The sequence below is a fragment of the Zerene cesonia genome, chromosome 4, assembly GCF_012273895.1.
Source record: "Zerene cesonia ecotype Mississippi chromosome 4, Zerene_cesonia_1.1, whole genome shotgun sequence".
Classification (NCBI taxonomy): domain Eukaryota; kingdom Metazoa; phylum Arthropoda; class Insecta; order Lepidoptera; family Pieridae; genus Zerene; species Zerene cesonia.
In genome coordinates this window covers 6,218,902-6,238,421 of record NC_052105.1, presented here as the reverse complement: position 1 = coordinate 6,238,421, position 19,520 = coordinate 6,218,902, and positions in this window count along the sequence as shown.

Below are 19,520 nucleotides of genomic sequence, written 5' to 3'. Positions count from 1 at the left end.
CATGAATAAATCGCGTTTATAATCCGTTAAAAAGTTTTTAATTTTTAAATGTATCATACTCGCGTAAAATCAAACACAAGAAAATACTAAGATTGGCCTTCTTTAACAACCAGTATGAAAGGAAGAAAGAAAGAAACATTTATTCAGGATGCGAGACGATTTAGTATTTTGTTAATTTGCTTATGTCGTTCTCACAATAAACATCATTAAATATGTACACAATGATTTACATAAAAACTAAACCTTTTTCAAACTGTCAAGCCTAGACTAACTACGAAAGGCTAAATACGAGAGGTAACAGTTATCAAATAAACATCATCAACATCGCTTCACCTAGTTAAGGGTAATAAATACAAAAAGCACTCTCGAATTGATAAACTCCTCCTTGCCTTGAAGTTAGTTGAAAATACCAATCAATCTGACAAGATTCCTTCCAAAGTAACTATTGTATTGACCGACAAAATTTATACTCAATTTTCTGATAGCACCGAAATTATTCCTATAATAATAGCTGGCAGCATACCTTTGTCGCTAGGAAGTGTTGCTTTTTTCAAAACTCCAATAACTGGGGTAATAGCCCATGAATCATATAAATTACCCGAACATAGCAATATTTTCACGTTGTACCGTATCTTCTATAGATTTAAATGGCCGTGTATTATGATACATTGCGAGTTTGTTTAATAACTCTGCATGAGAAATCTTTTTCGTGTCTATTTTTGCTCGTTTAAGCAATGCAATGTTGTATTTACCTTCTTTATTGTACGCGAATAGGGCTTGAAAACGGTATAATAAAGGCAAATGTGGAGTGTGTTTATTTCTTTTCTTTATTTCGAAAAAGAAATCTTATTTATAAGGATTTACATATAGGTCCATTATAGGTTATAGTTTCTATATAGGTTAACTTATGGAAACGTGTTTCAAAAACTATGTAAGAATTTTTTTTGTATTTTTTTTTCCTTATATTCTATGAATTATTATGATAGTTATAATAGATAAACCTCAATATTAGAATATTATATTGGCTTGTGTAGCTTAAAATAAGTTATTTTTCAACGTTTGTCACCATAAGACTAGAACAAAGAGATTTTTTTTTATACCAACAAGGACTATTTATCCGATGTTTGGACGGCTAACGGGAAACCTTTAAGTATCGTGGCCTGTATTTTTTGTTTATTTTTCATTGCATGAAGCAATCCAAATATATTTTCAGCATACCTCAACATAACAAACCTTGAGAGATTGTGCTAATATTTAAATTAAATATGACTTTTTGCTATGAAGTTAGGTTATTAACTAACTTCATTGTAAAAAAATCATAACAAATTTATAAAAAAAATGTTTAACATAAGTGTTTCATTTCTGCAAAGTGAACTGTGAATGTACTGCGCTTTAACTTTAAAATGAGTCTTTACTTTTGAATAATTTATATTCTATTGAATTATACTTACAACTGTGAATAAAAAATAAATGCACGTATAAAACCATAAAGTATTTTAGTAAGCAATTTTCAAACAAATATAAATATAATAAATCTTTTCTTCTTCTAAACTCTTCCTTTAAAAGCCAAACTCCCTCGCCCAAGAGCTTGAACTACTCCTGATCAACCACAATTCTCCTTGACTCTAAATGTAAAACTCGTAGTAATGCATAATATATTTAAGTTACTTTCGCATCGAGCAAGCAGCGTGGCTGGGGGTAATTCGTCACGGTTTGGGTACAAGATTTATGTGAAATCTCTGAGCATTTCCACTAAAGTTTTAAACTTAAGAAACTATTAGCTTTTGGATTGTATTTTTAAACGCCAGCTGGGCTAAATCGTTGCTTTGTATTGGATTTACCAATTAGTTTAGGATTATAGCAACCGACCAGTTTAATAGACAAATATATTTATTTGTTTTTATTTATGTAATTTGAAATGGTTTCATACAATAAAGATTGCGAAAAAAGTACATTACTAACTTTAAGTATTTATGCTTTTATTAGGTTTCAATTTTTTTTTGAAATACGGAAGTGGTAAGAAGGAACGTTAAAAATTGGTCTATGCTTGACAGCTTATACATTAGTAAGTACATATTATATACAATTGAAATTAAATTAGGATTATATAATACACACGTGAGAATAACTATTATTCATAACACATTACGGTATTTTTGGTGAAATATTATAATAGATTAGCTTTACTTATATCTCTGTATGTAACTTTCTTTTAGACTTAATTTAGACCTACTTTAAACGGACGGATTTATTGAAAAAATTGTACACTTGTTAATCATCGTAGACAATACAATGACTTCGTATTGTCTCATTATCCTTATCAGAATTACATCATTTGCTTACTCATTTACGTTACGTGCACTCTTTAAAGTGAGTCGATTTGGTTAATTTAAATTAATTAGTGTTTTTTAGTTTAGTATACTACAGAAACATACTTTAAAGGCGCATTTTTAACATTATTAAGTGACAGTATGTGACATTATTAAGTGCATTACAAAATTTTTACTCAAATTTTTTACAGCTGTAAGTCACGTTTAAATTTAAGCTCCGGTTTCATACATGATTCCGTTTCACGCTGTGTTAGAGGAGGTCAAAGACACGTTAATACGCGCTAACTATTTTACCAAAACTTAAATATATATATTTCAAAATTTAAACGACACTCGCAGGTGCACTGAAACGTACAAAATTTTTCCAAATAAATTTTTAACATCTTTAAAGTGTTAACAACCTTCTAAATAGAAGCTGCATATGCTCAAACCTTTCTCGTAAACTTTTAACAAGCATTTTAGTACGTGCTTAACATATTTCTTAGGGACATTTTTTTTTCAAAACCCACCCGGAATAAACCCATGAGAGTATAATTCGAACAATTTTTTACCCCAAAAACAACGTGTTTTCATTACATTCAGAACATTTTATCCCAGTTAAAAACATGTAATAAGTTCGCCCCACGAAATTGCCCTAAGTTGTACCTATCTCGTAAGACAGTGGCCCGTGACGTATGACGTCATATTTCACAAATATACTTAAGCGGGGATTAAGATCCACCCAAACACCTGATGTATAGCCTACTTGCACGCTCTGCTTCACTCGTGTTTTACGGAGACTTTTATGGGTTACGCGATATAATGTGATGTCATACGACTCGTTTGGATGGTGCTTAATTAGACTGAAATTTGCGTAAAAGTTAAATATCTTTACTCTACCTTTTATTAAGTAAATCACTACTGTAGATAAAAACATGTACAACTAAATTGTCTCAGTGTAAGGAATGTAATATGAGGAAATTATTTAATACGTCGTAATTATTAAATCGTGATAAGGATAAAAAGATAATCTGATGAAATTAGTGTATTGTGATCGATCCTTCTTAAACGTATAAAGTTTTAACTAAATCTGCCCGTTTAAAATGGGACAACATTGAGTCTAAAGGAGTCGGTTACATAACAACAGTTGAAGCTAACACAAACTTGTCTCAATACGAAAAGCCGAATCTCAGGAAAAATTATTTTGATATCATATTTGTATTTTACGGTATAGGTTATCTCCAGTGTTTGTAATTAGAATAAAAAATTTTGTAGACTAGCTGCACCCGGCAAACGTTGTTCTGCCTTGCTCTTATCATTTAGGTGTATGAAAAAAAGATGTTGGCCGATTCTCAGACCTACCCAATATGCTTACCAAATTTCAGAGGAATCGGTCAAGCCATTTCGGAGGAGTATGGCAACGAAAACTGTGACACGAGAATTTTATATATATAGATAGATCATTATGTTGTCAAAACATTGCTTTATTTGGGACTAAGGCGCTGTGTAACATCTTGCAAATAGATACTTTATTCATAACTAGCTGTTCGCCCCGGTTTTACATATGGTACACATAGGGCCTATGTTACTTAGTGTAATTGCAGCTATCTAATGGTGAGAGAATTGTTGAAATCGGTCCAGCCATTCACGCGTGATAGTGTGACCAAGGGAAATAGGAATTCATTTTTATATCTATACTAATATCATAAATCTTTTAAATTTATAAAGTTTGTTCGTTTGTTTGAAAGCACTAATCTTAGGATCTAATGGTCCGATTTGAAAAATTCTTTCAGTGTTAGACAGACTATTTATCGAGGAAGGATATATGTACCACGGGCGAAGCCAGGGCGGACAGCTATTTGTAGATATTCAGAAAAATAACAACTTTAAACAATAAACAAAAAATAAACAGCCCTCAATTATAGCGATATCAACTAAAAATTTAACCAACAGACTTAATTAACAACCTGATTATAACGCATAGCCCAAAATAGACTGCCAAATGTTTAAAAACCCCAGACTATTTACAGATAACCCGCCTATTTATAGTAAAATCCATTTAGACGAGCCAGCCGTGCTTCAGTACATAATTAAGTCTCGTTAGGTTACTTTTAAAGACCTCTATTAAGGCCTGGGTCTTCAGTAATAGGAAGATATCTTTTAATCACTACTTTAAGTGGCGGCGTTGGACAAGGATTTATATTAATATCGTGATAAATATTTCGTGTATACCTACTGTTTAGTCAGTTTGAATAACACATTTATAAAATAATAAATTACACATTTATATGTTACTAGCTGCGCCCCGCGGTTTCACCCACGTAAGTCCGTATCCCGTAGGAATATCGGGATAAAGTTGATATATGTTATTGTAGTTGTCCAGCTATTTACGTACCAAATTTCATTACAATCGGTTCAGTAGTTTTTGCGTGAAAGAGCAACAAACACACACACATCCTTACAAACTTTCGCATTTACAATATTAGTAGGAAGTAGGATAATTAAAAGTAGGTAAATTGCGATAATTTCAAATCATAGATATGATTGGGTCTTCTCAACAAAACTTAATACAATTAAAAGACTAACAGTTCCCCCTTGGTGCAGATATAACCAAATAACTTATAGTACTTAAGGATCATCTACACTAATATTATAAAGAGGAAAACTTTGTTTGTTTGGTTGTAATGAATAGGCTCAAAAACTGCTGGACCGATTTTAAAAATTCTTTCACCGTTCGAAAGCTACATTATCCACGAGTAACATAGACTATATTTTATTTTGGAAAAAAATAGGGTTCAGGGGAAACATCCAAACCAGTATACCTATAAAGCTGAAGGGTTTGTTAGTTCGTTTGATATTATTTAAACTCAAATATATAACTCTAATCGCAATAATTCAGATATTCAACTGGACAGCTATATATTATAAAGCTGAAGAGTTTGTTCGTTTATTTGTTTGAACGTGATAATCTCAGGAACTACTGGTCCGTTTTGAATTCTTTCAGTTTTAGATGCCCTACAATAAAAGTATTGAGGGAGAATTTAGGCTTTATATGTACTACGGGCGAAGCCGGGGCGGACAGCTAGTGTACATATACAACGGTGAAAGAATTCAAACGGTGAAACAAACAAACTCTTCAGCTGGTGGTATCGAACTAATCTGCGAATTCAATATGAATGAGGTTTTATTACTCAGTAAGTAGCTGAAAGTTCAGTAGTTTGTTTTTACATGGAACGTTGTAGTTTTTGTTTTTGCGTTGCCACAAAGTTCATCGCATTCAATCAGCAAGCACCAAACCTACACCTACACCTATTAGAAACAAAAATTAGCTGATGTTTATAATACTGAAATACGTGTGTTCGCTGCAGTTCGATACGTCTGTCCGTTGCATTACCCAACTATTATCTGTCGTGAAATATGCTCTCCGCATATATCATCCATTTTGAATACATTTACATATCGACTCGTGCATCATGCGTTATATGGTTTGAATTATCGGTTAAACGGTCTTATTTATGTTTGGCGGGAAAATCTCTAATTTCTGATTAGAAATTCCATTATGTTATGGAATTACTAGCTGTCCTGCTTCGCCCGCGGCTTCGTTTGCGTCAAAGGAAATGATGGACTGTCCTGGGATTTTCCTCGCATAGTTTCTCTGGGATTTCAGATAAACAAACTCTTTTGTCCTTTCTTGGAGCTTAAACTATCTTTCTAGCAAATTTCAATCAAATAAGCCGTGAGTGAAGGACAGACAGACAGACACTAGTATGTTCACGAAACACGAGTACTTTCGCTTTTATATTCCTCGTAGTAATTAAAATTTGAAAAATGTGCTTATTTCATAGTAGGAATGGAATGGATGGGATGAAAGGCCGATAAATATACTACCATTACGAATACGCCATAATTGCAATCAATTGGACAGTAGGTACCATAGTTTGTATAAGGGTATTTTTTATCTGGATACTTCTGAATAATATGACAGACCGAGATATCTCTTATCTCTAATAAATATAGTTTTACAAAACTAAAAAAACTCTTTTATCATAGTAAAAACTAAATTATAAACTGACCTAACCTAACGTAATCAGGATAATACGATAAACTCATGAAACTATTATATCGTCACCGACAGTGGTATCTGAGATGTAAGCGCAGAAATGAGCAACAGACAGACATGCAAACAAACATAACAAAATGTTAAAAGCTAGCGCAAAACGCACACACACCACCGACTCCTACCACTCATGCCGATTACACAGGATATACCAACTAAACAGTTTATTTGTGATATATTCATACTTCGCCCGTATCAAAGGAAATAATTAATGTTCCACTCCGTTATTCCGAACTATCATTTATCACTCTCCTAATTCTGATACCGTATTATTTTGATATCGCGAACTGTGAACTGTGAATACAAATTAGAACGAATCGCTCTAGTACAGGTTGCTTGAAAATGTTTTGGTAAACATGCGATTATTTCATTTAACTGCATTGTCTGTGGCCTTGTTTGGGGTCACATCGATTTGTGTATGATATTATTAGAGCGTTGAAAATGACTTTATGATGTGGTTCTCTTTCCTATAGGATTTCCGGGATAAAACTAATCTATGTTCTAAATAATTTTTAGTTTTATAGCATTGAAATTCTTGATAAATGAGAAATTTTGAAAGAATAGAAAAAAATTGATCACGAGGCGGGATTCGAATCCGCGTTTTTTGCCAAACCGTAGCAAAGCGCGTGACCAATTTATTTCTATTCTTTCAAAATTTCAAATCTATGTTCTTTCTCGTGTCTCAAACTAAGTGTGTACAAAACATCACAATTAGTTCACTGGTTTATGCGTGAACACACAGAACTATTATTATAATATTAGTAAGGATTAAAGATTAAAAACTGAACAATTAAAATACGCAATTTACAACAAACTTCTTAAGCGGCCCGTAACAACGTTTCGCTTAAAAACCATAAACAAGAAGAACAGTGATTTTTCGGCTAATTATGGCCATAATTCTAAATTATTAGCCGGCTTACGGCGTCGAAAAATTACCCTGTTTTTTCCTCAGCCGATTACACGATGTTATATTCTTTGAGCCTCTTTTCATAAGCTTATTGTCTTTAATACATATGAGAGTAGTGATGTTCTATTTAGTTCTATTTAGTGAGGCAATTTGTTTATTTATATAAGCTAACTAGCGGTCCGCCCCGGCTTCGCCCGTGGTACATCTACATCCAGATCCTGCTAAGATTATAAACGTGAAAGTTTTTAGGTATGGATGAATATATGGATGTTTGTAAGGTGCTCTTTCACGCGAAAGCAGTTTATCGACGCCTACTTCGCAACGGGCCGTGCATAATATTTTAATTTCACCACTACTTCAAAACTAAACGTCCAATTTTAATCATTCAAAGACCAAATATTATCAACATAAACTGTACTTATTGATGAAATAATATATTTTGATAAGGATTAATAGCGTGAGTAAAATAAACGCGTTTAAATGAAGTCCAAAAAAAATTCAAGATTTTTAAATAAAAATTTGGTTGTTGTGCCTCACTCGACATAGATAGGTATAGTGCGTTGCGGACTTTTTTGTAGATATTTATAAGATCTACAATTAATTCTAACATGTTATGGTTCTATCTTTTGTAGTTTAGGCAGCGTACGCAAAATAAGTAACTTCATTGGTTGATTTTTTTCAGTTAATCGAAAATATCTTACGGAACCCTATTTTTATCCAAAATAAAATATAGCCTATGTTACTCGTGGATAATGTAGCTTTCGAATGGTGAAAGAATTTTTAAAATCGGTTCAGTAGTTTTTGAGCCTATTCATTACAACCAAACAAACAAAGTTTTCCTCTTTATAATATTAGTGTAGATATATACTTTCATTTATCATAAAAATATTCATATACAGTACAAGGATTTAGTGATAATAATTGTTATACTTAAATGCAATTATTTGTTACTAATACAAGTAATAAACAATTTGCGTTTTCGTTCCAAATAAACTGTTAAATTGCCAATGTTAAAAAAGTTTTTTAGAGTTACACATCTTTAAAAAGATCAAACAATCTATGACATAAACACTGTTTGTCTTATTTGCGTGTTTAATAAAAAAGGACGCGAATAAAAAAAATAAGTATAATTCTAATAATACTTGTTTTAAATATTATCGTGAGGTTTAACTTATAGTGACCTTGAACAAAAAGCACCCAAACCAGAACGCCATATAAAATACGCATCCAATTCCCAACATCTCCCAATGGATTCGCAATAAATGGTTGAAGTCGAGTTGGTAGACAGTTTTTACTTCGCCACGAAGGCTAATACTTTTCTAAGAGCTTACAACTTGTCTGGCGGAGATTTATGTTCAGTTGTTAAAAGGACTGCTGTGTAGCGGAGCGGAACCGAACCCGCGACTTTGAGGATCAGTCGTTACCTTTGGGTTGTGAGGTGGAGCAGGGTGAGCGAAGCGAATGCTAAGCTATATTCTTCAGGTAGTGAATAGTAGGTGTAGGTAGTAAAATTATTTATTTATTTAACTTATCTACAATTTAACATAGAGAAAACCAGGTTACTAATTATTTTTATTTATATTTTGATTTACAATAAAATGTTCACTACTTGATGGTAATTCGAGTTTAATTGATAAAATGTCCAACTGCTTACGATTATCATTATTCTTCAAAAGGTCAGTTAAAATATATGGGACTAGAGTATTCTTTCTGAATCCCTATATCTTGAGGTGTATTATTTGAGCCTCTTAAAGAGTAGGGTAAACAGGAAGCGCGCTCCATTCTAGGCCAGATCTCAAAAAATCGTTTTCATGATCAAAAAAATGATACTGTCAATTGTTAAATTTATCATGAAGGCAAAAGACGCGGGTCCTATCCTATCCCATCACGATCAATTTTTTATCCAAAAATGTTTTCCTTTAAAGTAGATTTTAATGTTATTAAACTAGAAATTAAAAACTTGTGGTCACGGAGAGTACCACGCTCGCTGTAAAGTGTTCGAAACGTCGGGTTAATAATATAATGAATAAATCGCGTTTAAAATCCGTTAAAAAGTTTTTAATTTCTAAATGTACTAATTTTGTTTCTAATGTACTTGCGTAAAATCAAACGCCAGAAAATACTATGTTATTAAACTACTAAACAAAATTACTCACTTTTTATCTCAAATATATTTTCGTTTTTGCCTACCCCTATATTTGCTGGGATGTTATCTTAGCTTTCACTGTTTAATCTTCTTTATTGGGGGTTGGACAATTCGCTTACAAACTAAACTCAGGAAGGAGTTAGACGGGAAAAATATATGTTAATAGTACTTTTAACTTTAACTGCTGTTCTTGAATCACATTATAACTTCTGACTGTATTTTAAACGTCCGAAGCTTGTATTGGTGACATGATAAATATCTTTTGGATTAGCTTGAGAGCAGTGGCGTACCACTGTATCGGTTATACGGGGCCCCGGGTTAAGGGGCCCTAACTTATGTATCATAAAGCACCTAGCTATGTATGGGCGGTTTTTTTTTTAATAAATCTTGCTAGAACTAGACCCAATTCAAACGAAATGACATGGAAGATATCAGCTTTTAAATAAAAAAATTATCAAAATCTGTTCATATAGTAAAAAGTTATCAAATACAATCTCACAAATACATCCTCCTCCCCTCTTTTTATTCCAGACGCTAGTTTGTTTGCCCTTACTCTTCTTGTATCAACATCACAGCAATATTTGTTTTAACTAGCTGCGTCCCGCGGTTTCGTCCTTGTGAAAAAGTTTTTTCCTTTGATCAAATGAAAATAATCCCGTGAGATTAATGGAATAAAAAGTAGTTATCGCTTGTGCTATCTGGCATTGAAAATCTCCTCAAAATCGGTACAGCTTTTCCCAAGATAGCGCAAACACGGATGAAAATTGCAAAAAACATTCTTTGTGAACATACATAAATTATGTACTGAATAAACTTAAATTTAACTGATAAAAAGTAGTTATTTCACTACAAACTAAATCCAAATCTATGTATCGGATTATACAAGCAAAATTAATAATAGAAGAAAATCACATCCATTGATTAGATTGTACAAATGCCCAGGAAAAATGCTATAATCTCAGTAATGATATGAAGTCGAGAGCGTTCCCGGGTATTGCAGGAGCATGCAATTTCCGGGGCACGATGGCCCGTGATATCCGCTGAGTTCTGGTTAAATAGTTTGTTATCTTGCTGAGTAAGCGTGTTCTAGAAATATTTCTAACACTATAACATGTTTAGGGAAACTCAAACCCACAATTCAAACGTTTATTTATTCAATTAGACTTATAGAAGGACTTCTGAATCGTCATAATACAGTTTCAATATTTAGCAACGGTTCGGAAAGCAGTTTCTACAGAGAATATTCGAAAAGAAACTCTGTTAAGAAATTTTGAAAGAATAAAAAAAATTCGATAACGAGGCAGGATTCGAACCTGCGTTTCTTGCCTAACCGTAGCAACGCCTAGCCTCTCGGCCACCCGTGATCCTGCCACAGTAATCGAATTTCTTCTACTCTTTCGGTTTCATGTGCCTAAGGGGCACCCCACGCCATCTATTGAGATGATTAAGAACCATCACAACCAATACGAAACATTATTTCAATGATTACAATATTGTATCGATGGAACTCTGTTGTTGCTCTTGTCTAATACATATAATGTCATATACTAATTTAAATAATTTACAATTAACAAACACCATAATATATTGATGGATACCGGTATAGTCTTTATTGGTTCGCTAGCGGTCAGCCCTGGTTTCGCCCCTGGTACATATTATATAGCCTATAGCCTTCTTCGATAAATGGGCTATCTAACAGTGAAAGAATTTTTCAAATCGGACCAGTACTTCCTGAGATTAGTGCATTTAAACAAACAAAAAAGGTCTCCAGTTTTATTATATTAGTATAGATATGAACTACTAGCCGTGCCCCTAGGTTTTCACAACGTAGTACATGATGTTATAGCCCATAGTCTTTATCAATAAATGGACTAACTAAGACTGAATGAATTTTCAAATCGGACCAGTAGTTCCTGAGATTAACGCATTCAAGCAAACAAACTTTTCAGCTTTATAATATTTGTAAAGGTATCATGTAAATTATAATCGATGTATTGTTAACTTTTTATATTGATTTTATAGTAAAACAAGCTTCCACGGCTTGGTCCAGTCCTCGGGCTGTCCCTTTTATTATACTTATAATAAATTTAATCTAAATCGGTTTAAGAGATAAGGCAAGAAAATCAGACCGACATATAGAGTTACTTTCGCCTTCGAATAAATCGCCTTTAAATTAAATGTCCCAACAATCATCTGATCTTTCTATCATACAAGAACTCATCAAAACAAATTCAACGGTTTGACATAAAACCACATACACTCATTTACAACGTATGGACACAGGATTCCAATTAACATAAATTAATTAGTATACATATATATTAACACTTGAGCGAAGTCTAACGATCTGTATAAGATAATGTCCCTCCTGTGCCTCGTTTGGGCTGTTAAGTGGCCACCGTGATGGCCCATGCCCCATTTAGGGGGAACATTATTATACCCCATTAACATCTAACAAAGGTCCGCGGCCAGAAATATCAAAGTATTAAATTACTTTAAAATGTTGTTACGTGTATTTACAACAAAATATAAGAAAATTTATATTAAACGATTTATACAAATTTATGTTTAACTAGCTGACCCGGCAAACGCTGTTCTGCCTTAGTCTTATCATTTAGGGGGATGAAAAATAGATGTTGGCCGATTCTCATAGATACCGGATAAGCACAAAAAATTTCATCAAAATCGGTCAAACCGTTTAGGAGGAGTATGGCAACGAAAACTGTGACACGAGAATTTTATATATTAGATTAATTATCAGCCCATATATGTTCCCACTGCAGGGACACAGACCCCCTATGAGGATTGATTTATGTTTAAATAGCATAAATTTATATAAAGTGCAGTCCTGATGGTAAATGAAATATCCTTTACTGCACACTCAACAAACAATAAAGTAACAAAAAAAATATAGGAAATGTCGTGCAAAGGGCGGTTTTATTGCTCAATAGCAATTTCTTCCAAGCAACCCATGGTAAGCAGTGGTCTAAGATGGACCGCGTTTTTCTAGAAGGTACTCACACCCGTCTTCTCTTGAAGACCTCCAGACTACTCTGTCTCTTTTTACGCCGAAACCACTGAACTGATTTAGTTCAAATTTTTACAGGGATAATATGAGACTAGAGGAGCTATGTGGAGAATTCCCGAAACTGTCTTTACAATTATAATATGTGTATAGATGATTAAACACTAAGATATACTTTTATTTTAAACATAACCCAGAGGACATTTAGGTTTATACAATACTAGCTACGCTCCGTGGTTTCACCCGCGTAAGTCCGTATCCCGTTGGAATATCGGCATAAAAAGTTGCCTATATGTTATTCCAGTTGTCCAGCTGTCTACCTAGCAAGTTTCATTGCATTCTGTTCAATAGTTTTTGCGTGAAAGAGTAACAAACACACACACATCCTTACAAACTTTCGCGTTTATAATATTAGTAGGATAGTAGGAATAAGAAATAATTAGAATTTATACGACCAAAAAAGACGGACTCTATTATCAAGTTTATTTGAAATACAAGTTAATTTATTTTATTTATAGATAGTCTATTAGGTTCAATGTCGTTGACCTCGAGTTTCAGCACGAACTGACGTCAAACACAGCGGCCGGGCGGTGATTATAAAATTTTGAATTCGTGTAACGTTATAAAATATTACGTTTAAAACATTTTCTAGTGTTATATTGCATTGAAATGTTTTTGTATTTGTTTTTTATTTTTATTTTGTGTCTCTGTTATTTGAAGCCGTAGTTTTTGATAGGGCTGGATTAAGTTGAATTACATTTTAACTATTTTGTTTGTTTAATTATAACAATTTGTATATAAATATACGACAAGGTGTCTGTCGTACTTTTAAAATAAACAATTATATATTTTAATAATATGCAAGGATAACATAAATACAATTGTACATTATGTATTTATTATAAAAAAAAAACAATTACAAAACTAAAATCACGAGAAATAACAAAAGCAGTGACAAATAAAACAACCAGCATCATTAGCCCATATATGTTCCCACTGCTGGGACACAGGCCTCCTGATGAGGGTTCACGCCATAATCCACCACGCTGGCCAAGTGCGGGTTGGCAGATGTCGTATGTCATCGAACTTTTGATTCTCGGACATGCCGGTTTCCTCACGATGTTTTCCTTCACCGTTTTTAAACAGCGGTGATGGTATCTACATGCGCAGATAAATTGAAAAATCAATTTATTTCCTGCACGCTCGCCCGGTCTCGAACCGACTTATCGATTTTGAAGTTCGAGTTTCTCACCACTGAGCCAACTGCTTTTTTCTAAATAAAACACCTATTTAACCTTATTACAATTTTCTCGGCACATTTCTTTATTAATCTAATTCAAACGAAAGCAACCGCCAGCGTACTAACTTGCTTACCTTAAAAACCCAAAACATTTGCATTTTCCGTATTCGCTAGATTAATAAAAGGCTTTTAACTTTTTCCTTCGGAACCAACTATTTTCCATTAGTTCGTAATGAGATATCGCGATATACATGAAATGTAACCCAGCATATTACACGCAATTTTAATTTGACTAAGAGCATATTATTTAGTTAAATATAAATGAAAGAACGTTATTCTTGTAATTATGTAACCTTGCTGTTCGCCCCGGCTTCATCCGTGGTACATATATAGCCTGTCACTTACTTGCAACTTTATAACGATGAAATTATGTTTGAAATCAGTACAGCCGTTCACGCGTGATGGCGTGAACAAAGGAAATAAGGATTCATATTTATATAATAGCTGCTGAAAAATAGATGTTGGGGTTGGTTTTTTTATATTTTTTTTTTATGTGACAGTCGGCAATGGGGCTGTTGGGACGCCTGATGGTAAACGCTACCACCGCCCATGGACATTTGTAGAGGCGTAAGGTCGATTGCAGACCTTACGCCTCTACAAATGGATTGCCGACTTTTAATTGGGAAGTGATTAAGAAAGGATTAGGATAAAGGAATAAAGGAAAGGACTGGGAAGGGGAAGGAAAAGGATATGGGCCTCCGGCTCCCCCACTCACCGAACGAAACACAGCAGAATGCTATTTCACGCCGGTCTTCTGTGGGGGTGTGGTACTTCCCCAGTGCGAGCTGGCCCAATTCGTGCCGAAACGTGCTCGACTACCACATACTTACCTAGATTTTCAGAACTATCCGATATGCTCACAAAATTTCATGAGAATCGGTGCAGTTGTTTCGGAGGAGTATGGTTACTAACATTGAGATACAAGAATATTATATACCTATATAGATTTTCGCTACAGAATTTATGGCCGGCTCTTCTCTGTAGAAACTGCTTTCCGAGCCGGTGGTATATGTTACTACAAGAAGTCTTATTGAAAATAAATGTTTGAGTTTCAGGTTGAGTTTGATAATTCAAATAAACTCATATATCATTGATTTCTATTTATGTTGAGTTCGCAGTATCACACTAATATTATATATGTGAAAGTTCCTTTGTTTGGATGTTTGTCCGTCAAACACGCTGAAACTACTGAACGGATTTTAAAGAAATTTGATATACAGACAGGGTATGAGTTGACTTTGATGTGGATACTTTTATCTCGCTTAAATGCTCCCTTAGGCATTTATAAAACATTCCCCTTTATAAAACAGGAATCTTGATATCCGGGCGGAGCCGGGGCCAGCCTCTAATAAACTCATAAAATGATTCAGAAGCTCTTGTACTACTATAATAATTCTCAGTAACGGATCGCATGTGGCAACTAAACTCATAGTCGTCGATCATTTCTTTGCCATAAATCACATTACGTATTTAAATTAGTTGACACATATTATTAAGTGATTTTCCATGGAAATAATTAGGCGTTTTATACGTGGGCACACAGTCTCAGTTTTATGTAATTGCTAGATTTTACCGCGAATTCGTACGCGTTATATTCGGAGTAGTTTAATCGATGTTATCCTACTAATATTATAAATGCAAAAGATGCATCCTTAGATGTGTGTGTGTTTGTTGCTCTTTCATGCAAAAACTACTGAACCGGTTACGATGAAATTTGGTACGTAGACTGCTGGACAACTGGAATAATATATTATGATATTATGATATAGATATTCCTACGGGATACGGACTTACGCGGGTGAAATCGCCGGGCGCAGCTAGTTAGTAATGAACCACACTTAGCCAGAACTTCGTATAATTTATTATAATCAACAACAAAAAGGCTCGCTGGCTAACGTGTAAAATTAACGAGGAATCTAATATTCAGTGAGTGGGAAATAGGGAAAAGCTGCATTTACCTTATCTAGAATGAATATTTACTTTCGTATTGTAACAAAAATACAGGATGAAACCGGTTTCAGTTACTAATGCAATTATTACGCGCTGCGCAAGTTATATATGTGTGTTTAACCCATTTTGAGCGCGAACTGTGTTAATTCTGCTGGCATTTACGTTATTTGTATGTTATTGGATTCTTGTCATTGATTAATTTATCAATATTGTAGTCATTTTCTTCAGTATTGAACTGATTTAATAAAATGGGGTATAAATTATGTGTATGTTATTATAGTATTTCATAAAATTTTGCAATTTTTTATATGGTGGGATAAATTGAATGGTCTCTCGAGTTTTTGCTATATTTACGTTCATGTGGTATCGTAGGCGATAAAGGTTAAAATTCGCTGCTTAATTCAATTGAAGTATTCTAATTTTATCATATACAAAGAAAAAAAATATAACAGTAATAATGCGTGTAAGGAGAATTAATTTAAAATCTTTTTACTCAAATCTAATAATCTAATCTTTACGTAGGGTAACGTAAGCACTAACTCTATATCAAAATTTATTGCCTACGTAAACTTTAACAAGCTCATGAATATTTATCATTTATCTTGTCGAAAAAGACGTTTTTTCGGCATTCCTGATTCGAAAATGAGACCAAATGATAACAACTTCCTATCAAACAAGAATCACACTAATCGCTTTAACACCCACGGAGTTACCGAGTAACAAATTCAACAAAAAAAGCAGTCGACGACCTTGTTGGGAATGTTGAGTATTAAAAAAAAACAAATATACAATAAGTCGTTGTACAGCGTCACCAGTTTAGTCTTGTAACATGAAATATATAAATTCAGCAAACAACCATCAAGTAAAATGTAATTATGCTGTCTTTGATGAAGCCTCCGCTCATTAATCCCTAGGTGCTTTCCTACAATGCTGAGTTTTCTTTTTACATGAACCGGTATTTTTGCATTATGGTGTAAAATTCTTTCTTTTTTGCAATTTCCATCCTTACTAATATATACCTGTGAATGTGTGTTGTTTATCTACGTTTAATGCCGCGACGGAGTGATTTTATGATATGACGCGCTTTCTTGGCGTCATAACGCGTGTACAAGTAAGCACTCTATCACGTGCTAAGCGTGTATTCTGTTTGACAAAAACATTAAAAGCTTCGTCAAATAGAACGCGTTCTAGTACAATGCAATTCGATGCCTTAACACGGTGTCATGTTAGCGCTCTGATGCGCGAAGTAAGCGCTTATCTATTAAATATATGTCCCTTTAAATATATGTGCCGGCAAAACAATTGTATCACTCTAGTGTTGCAAGTGTTTATGGGCGGTGGTGACCACTGAACAGGTGGCCCACCTGCTCCTTGCTTGCTCTGCCATAAAAAAACGATAAAAAAGGCTTTGTCAGATAGAACGTGTTCTAGTACAACATAATTCGGCGTCATAGCGCGGCGTCTGGATAGCGCTCTTACGCGCTCAGAACGCGTTGTATTTGACAAAGACAATAAAGGCTTTAGAAGATAGAATGCGTTCTAGTATAACACAATTCGGCGTCTTAGCATGGCGTCACGCTAGCTTTCTGACGCGCGATAAGTGCACGTTGTGTTTGACAAAGACAATAAAGGCTATAACTGATAAACAGTTAGAATGCGTTCTAGTATACAACAATTCGGCGTCTGAGCGTGGCGTTAGGTTAGCGTTCTGTCGCGCTAAGTACGCGTTCAGTTTGACAAAGTCCGCCAAAATGCCACCCCTGCACGCGCCACAATAACCTGTCAAATGCAAACGGGCTTTTGTAATAACTCTGCTATTCCGTAGTTGAAACTTTGACGCTTTTATTTACGTCAAATTGATGTTAAGAAACTATCCAAACACTACAGTGAAGGCGAAACAGTTGAATTTCATTGCTTTTGATGAAACTGTAATGAGTTGCACTTGGGATCTTATTAGTTCATTAAAATCTAAATATATAAACATCCAGTGTCATGCTGTATGCTCCCAATGAACTCTTCACCGACTCAATCGATTTTGATGGAATTGAGCATTTTATGTGCAATTTAGTCCAACTTAAGATAAAGGACAGTTTTTATTTCGATTAATTATCCCAATGATTTATAATCTTAATATTTTTTTTATTTGTTATAAAATACAACAAGCATTTACTTTTTACATGAATACATGGATAAATAGAGTATAATATATAAATAAATGTAGTTTATAAGTGTAGTGCGTAGTGTTCTCTATAATCCATAATTAGTAGTAATTGAAACCAACTCAATAGGAATCGAATATCTATATTTCTAGATTAATAACATAACGTTGAATAGGTACTCTTTCACCATTGAACATGTGCAGGATCCCTAATTGCTATAGGCTATAAATGTACTACGGGCGAAGCCGGGATGGACCGCTAATAGTAAATACATATAAAAGTATCTTATGTGTTTGTTCAGAATAACAATTTTATACTAAATTTAATACAGATCTGTTTTTTAAACTCCCATACGTCACAAAAAAATTCAAGTTTATAACATTATATATAGTATATATAGGATTCATAAAATCAGATATTTTAAGTATAACTCATCATTACCTGAGAGTAGTAATATTAACGCAGGATACGAACATAATTTTGAGGATAAACCGAAGATAAAGGCTCATTTCCTTTCCTTTTCCCTACCCAGTCTTTTCCTCTATTCCTCTCATCAATGCATTCCAAATCCTTTTGCTGTAAAGTTGGCAATCGATTTAAGATGCGTAAGGATCCTTCAAGTTTATTTATGAGCGCTGCTGGTAGCTTAGCCTTGTCAACAAAGACTTTAAAAAAAACTCTGTCTCTTAATATATAAATAATATATATGTTACTAGCTGCGCCCCGCGGTTTGACCCGCGTAAGTCCATATCCCATAGGAATATCGGGATAAAAAGTTGCCTATACGTTATTCCAGTTGTCCAGCTGTCTACGTACCAAATTTCTTTGCAACCGATTCAGTAGTTTTTGCGCGAAAGAGCAACAAACACACACACATCCTTACAAACTTTCGCATTTATAATATTAGTAGGATTAGTAGGATAAGTAGGAAGTAGGATTCTATTACAAAAAAAATATCATAAAAAATTTAATGATTTGTAATAGATTCGTGGTAATAGAATACATCTATGAAGCTTGTTCTGCAATGCATCGACAATCTAAGAAACAAAGAAAGCAGAATATCAAATCTGCTAAGTTTTTGTTACATTACCTTAATTAAGTTTCATGTCCAGTGAATATTAGTCATTTTACTTCACAATGGCGGCGTTTATATTAATACCACGTAAGCTCGTTGCATGTAAACTTGCTGTTTCAATGGTTTAAGGTTCATTACTTTTATATCTAATTAACAATTACCTATATCTAAGCTTCATTAAATTATGCAACTATGTTATCTGATTTTCGCATTCTAAATTATTTTATATTCTACTATCCTACTATAAATGCGAAAGTTTGTAATGATGTGTGTGTGTTTGTTGCTCTTTCGCGCAAAAACTACTAAATCGGTTGCAATGAAATTTGGTACGTAGACAGCTGGACAACTGGAATAACGTATAGGCAACTTTTTATCCCGATATTCTTATGGGATATGGACTTACGCGGGTGAAACCGCGGGGCGCAGCTAGTATTTTACTATATTTTGAAAAAATGAAATTAAAAATTAAAGCGTGTCCTCTTGTGAACCTAGTGCATTAGTATTCACGAAAATTAAAGCTCATAACATAGGA